Source organism: Arachis ipaensis, chromosome B02 (assembly GCF_000816755.2).
Source record: "Arachis ipaensis cultivar K30076 chromosome B02, Araip1.1, whole genome shotgun sequence".
Lineage (NCBI taxonomy): Eukaryota > Viridiplantae > Streptophyta > Magnoliopsida > Fabales > Fabaceae > Arachis > Arachis ipaensis.
The window spans coordinates 3,604,303-3,609,607 of record NC_029786.2 but is presented as its reverse complement, the minus strand read 5'-3'; the positions used below and the strand labels follow the sequence as shown (position 1 = coordinate 3,609,607).

At 36.4% G+C, this 5,305-nt stretch overlaps 1 pseudogene; it reads left to right on the top strand.

The window, feature by feature from the left end:
* The window catches only part of LOC107626638, a 9,800-nt pseudogene continuing 7,257 nt past the window's right edge, over nucleotides 2,763-5,305 (top strand).

Below are 5,305 nucleotides of genomic sequence, written 5' to 3'. Positions count from 1 at the left end.
TAAATCTAGAACGCGACCAAAACCTGTGTGCAATGCCGTTTAAATGTCAAAATTCCCCATCATTACAAGTCTCAGAGATTTCATTTCCTTCTCCCAATCCCTCCAATGAGTTGCCTTTGCACACTGCCACATTCTGTTCTTCAGCTCTAAACTAGGAAATTTCTTTCTGAAATTGCTATAGAGATGCCTCATGCAGAGTCTGTTGTCACCCCTGGTATGACCTCTTCAAATGCTGGTAACAAACCTTATGAAATGAAGGTGAGCATGCATTTGGTTAGTCCAGAAATCATTGTATCTAATTTGAAACAATCATTATTTGTTAAAGCATAACAATAATGTAAACTGTATCATTACCTTCTGCTGATCAGACATGAAGGTGCATTTTCCAATTTTCTCCAACTCCAAATCCTCAACAAGATGGCGTAGAAACCAAATCAAGGAGTCATATGTCTCAGCTTCAACCACTACATAAGCAATTGGAAGCATCTGATCGTTCGGGTCTCTTCCAATTGCAGTCAACAGTTGTCCACCCTGAGAAGTCTTTAAGAAGCATCCATCCAAACTAACAAACAGTCTACAATGTTAGAAGATTTTCTTGCATGCATCAAAGGATACATACAGTCTCTGGAATACACAATAATTCATCAAGATTGGGTTCTGGATCTCCTGAGCAAAATCCAGGGACCGAATCATTTTCAGGTAAACGGATGATCCTGGATTTGCTCTTAGAAGTTCAAACAATAATCGTTAATCCTCTTATACTGCTCTCTAAATGCCCTGAATCTGGCTCAATGCCTTTTGCTTGGTTTTTACTGCCATTGATTTAGTCACAGTCAGATTCCACTTTTTGTATGCCTTTGCCACCAACTCCTTTATTTTGATTCTTGGATTAGACTCCACCTTCTTCTTAAACTGGTTGTCTAGCCATTTGGAGTTCATTATGCCAATCCTGTGTGTTTGCATGCAAGTATGTTGCAAATTTAAGCTTCTTAATTGCCATGTTGACTCCTCCCCGCCAACCCTGTGTGCATAAAGCCAAAAGAGGCACTCTTTGTGACAAACAGCCCTCTTCCAATCTGTCCTCCACCTCCTAACTCTCCTGAAACACCCTCGTTATGTTCCCCACTTTCCGCATTCTAAAATTCTATTTCGACCTCATCATCAACTGCTTCAGTCACAGGGTCATCATCCTTTACTATCACATTCCTTTCTTGCTCTCCTTCAAATACCAACTATTTCAAGAACAGCACCATTAAGTTTCTCACTTTCAACGCCCCAATAACTCCCCATACGTCAATATAACCAATTTTTGGAAATCCATCCGCATCCCCAACATCATAGACCACAAACAAATCACCAAACCCCACATGTCAGCTATTTTGCAAATCTCAATTACATCTGAGTCACCTTTTAACATCTTCAAGTTATTTTCAGAATCTTTCGTAGTTGGATCTTTATACCATAATGCTGCAATGTTGGACTCCAAGTATCCAAACCGTCTTAACTCTTCACAGGCCTCAACACAAAGCACCGATCGCCATCAATTTTTTCGATAATTGTAGTTTGCCCCTTCAAATACTTAAATACCCCGTTCTCATATCCGAATGCACCCCATGATGCACCCTCATGTAAAGTACACCGTCTTCTACTCAAACAACCCTATTATTATTCAACATAATACATTACTAAAACAAACAAGAAAGAAAAGAAATAGATCATCACAAACCCAGCTTTATCCATCGTCAATGCAGTCTACATTAAACCCCAAACAATTTAGATGCAGCAACATTGTTGTAAAGTTTAAACCACCCAAATGTAAGAATATTTGAGGTGAAGTGACATTGCATGGAAAGCAAGCTTACCTCAATAACGGCTATCTGCAGCGATGAAGATGAGTGACGAATGCGACATCACGCCACACCCTCGGTCAAACTCCTAACAACAAAATGTCTTCAACCATTAGCGTAGATCATCCTCGCAGGAACACTTTTGTAGGGTTTCACGCAAATGTTTCAAAAACCAAGTGTGTTCTCAAATATTGTGAGTTATTTGAGGAAGACGAAATGATTTCACGAGAATGACATGAAGGAAAAGAAACCATAAAGAGCAAAATCGTCTTTAAAAAGTATTTTTTAGCCCGAAGGACGATTTAAAATCAACTTGAACCTTAGAGACGATTTTGTATGCAAAAAAATATTAGAGACAAAAAAAAATTTTGGCCTATACATTAAGAACCAAAATTGTACTTAACCCTATTATTTATTTGGTTAAATTATCTATTTTTATTATGAATTAAGTTAATTACTTTATGATAGTAATTTATTTTATTTTTGAAATTTATAAAAATTAATTGTTAACTTTATAAAAAATAAATAAAATTATAAATTCAATAAAGCATAATTTTATATTCTAAAATTAATATTAAAAACTTTAGATATCTAGTTAGTTAAAGTCGTTAACTACTAACAATAAAAATAGATGTGATTGTTAAGTTGCTGACGTGACTATAACGTTGCCACGTGTCGCCAGTCGAACTAATAGGTCTTCTAAATTAAAGGACAAAAGCGATATCGTTTTTTTTTTGAATAAAATGCTGCTTTTCTACTTAAATTCTGAAATAAATGACAAAATACAAGAGTTCTTATGTGAATGCCAATACAAAAAATTTTGATATAAATCTGAATGCGGTTGGTATATCTGAATATAAATGTTGTTGTTTTAATTTAAGTAAAAATGCAATCTTTTGTTCAAAAAATTTAATTTAAAGAATATTAAAGTCAGCACTTTAACAGTCACGTAGTAAGCCCCCCAAAACAAACGACAAACCCTGCGCCACCTCTTCCACCACCATCATGGCACGGATAGCCAGGTCCTCTGCGCCGCGCCTGCTCTACACCTTCTTCTCCTCTTCCGTGCCCCCGGCATCCCCATCGCCGTCTCCGTCTCCGGCGTCGTCCCTCCTTGCCGGTGCATTCCACCTGCGGCACTTCTCGTCGGGTAACGCTGCTCGAGCGAGGGCGGCGGCGGCGGACAAGGAGCCATGGTGGAAGGAGTCCATGGAGCGGTTACGCAACATCGGGATCTCTGCTCACATCGACTCCGGCAAGACAACTTTGACGGAGCGAGTGCTTTTCTACACTGGTCGTATCCACGAGATCCACGAGGTTCGGGGCAGAGACGGCGTCGGCGCCAAGATGGATTCCATGGACTTGGAGAGGGAGAAAGGTATCACTATCCAGTCTGCTGCTACTTACTGCTCTTGGAAAGACTATAAGGTAAATATCTCTTTCTCTGCTATTGATAAACTGTTCCCCTTCTCCAAATTGTTGTGTTGTTTTGCTATTCCTCAAATGATAAAACAATATAAAAGTAGTTATTTACTCCAATTTTAGTCTAATTTTTAAAAAAGTAATTATTTTTTTACGTTTTCTGTAAAGAAAATGTGTATTGAAGTACCTGTCAATCTACTAGTGACTATGATGAATCAGTCAGTTTCATTTCAGTGTTGAAGTTATGATTGGAGTTGAGATTTAGTTGGATGAATTTTATGTGGTTATGAGTTGACTGAGTTCAAACTGAATTTAAGTATTAAATCAATTTTGAAGAGCTAATGAGCTTTTAATGTATAGTGAGATTTGAGTGCTTCTGTTACTGCAATCCCTAACATACTAATTATTGTTATGGATTAGTTATTAGTTATGATGGAGAATGGAGAAAAGGTTGAAAAGGTTTCTATGTGTAATTATTCTTAAGTGGAATTGAGAAAATAAAAAAATTAGTCTGCTAAGCAAAAGTAAATTGTCTCGATGACAGTCAAAAATGTTGAAACATTGGAATATTAGAATAAGAATTCTATATTATACTTGCAGTACTGATGACTTCCTTCTTTCATCTCTTTGACTTGCTAATTATTTATACTTTCTAATTTTTGGGTAAAAATATAATTGTATTTGTATTTCTTTTGGGAAATTTGTCATTGCAGACTAACATAATTGACACACCTGGTCACGTTGATTTCACCATTGAAGTTGAGATGGCTTTGCGTGTCCTTGATGGTGCTATTCTTGTACTTTGTAGTGTTGGTGGTGTGCAAAGTCAGTCCATCACGGTAGATTGACAAATGAGAAGATACGAGGTTCCAAGACTTGCATTTATTAACAAGCTTGATCGAATGGGAGCAGATCCATGGAAAGTTTTAAATCAGGTTCATTGGAGATTAATGAAGACCGTATAGATGATATGTTTTATAGTTTTATTGCCATTCATACGATTTTATGGAAGAGAATTTCGCAGATTCGGTTCCTCAATCCCTTAGTTGCTGATCTTTGAGAAATTAAGGAATTTGAAAAAGTTGAACCTCTTCTAAAGCTGATTTTTCATGATAAAACCTTCTGTAACCTGTTTACTAAAAATCTTCTATGACTTCACCTTAATTTTTATATGTATATAGCATCACATTAATTAAGATTTTGCAGCAATATATAAGCTATCAAATTTTAGTTTGGTAGTTTAGTAAGTATTATTTGTTATTACCTTTGTGCATTCTGGAAATCCTTTTAGTTTCCTTTTGATTCATTATATCATTGTCACCATACTTTCTTTTTTATTGTATTTATATTGATAAAAGAAGAATATCATTAATACGGATAGAAGGAGAAGGAGGATAAGAGATCATATATACAATAGCAAAATATAGCCAAAAGTGCTTACATCATCATTATAGTTGTATAACTTTTTTCTCATTTGAGGACTATACTTTTACAGGCACGATCTAAACTTCGGCATCATAGTGCTGCAATGCAAGTTCCGATAGGCTTGGAGGATGATTTTGAGGGACTTGTTGATCTTGTGCAGTAAAAGCATACTATTTTTGGGGTTCTAATGGGTTTGTTTCAAAATTATTGCTGTTTATTACTAAAATTAATTTTCCTTATGGCTTACTTTTAGCATGCTCTATTGTTGCTTATTTCGGTGAAAAAGTTGTCACTGAAGAGGTGCCTGCAGATATGGAAGCCTTGGAAGTAGAAAAAAGGCGGGAGCTCATAGAAGCTGTGTCAGAAGTTGATGATCAACTTGCTGAAGCTTTTCTTGGTGATGAGCCCATATCACCTGCTGACCTTCAGGTCTGTGGGTTTTCTTTTTTCATTTTTCGGTTTTTTTTTTCCCTTTCCCTCATCCCTATTGAAGTTTGGTATTAACTGAAACTGAGTAGAGAGAGAAGATATTTTCTGAATCTGTTGTATTTATCCTAATCTAGCTGGTAGAGTCAGTTTCTTAAGTCCCTACTCTTCTAATCAAGTTAGAG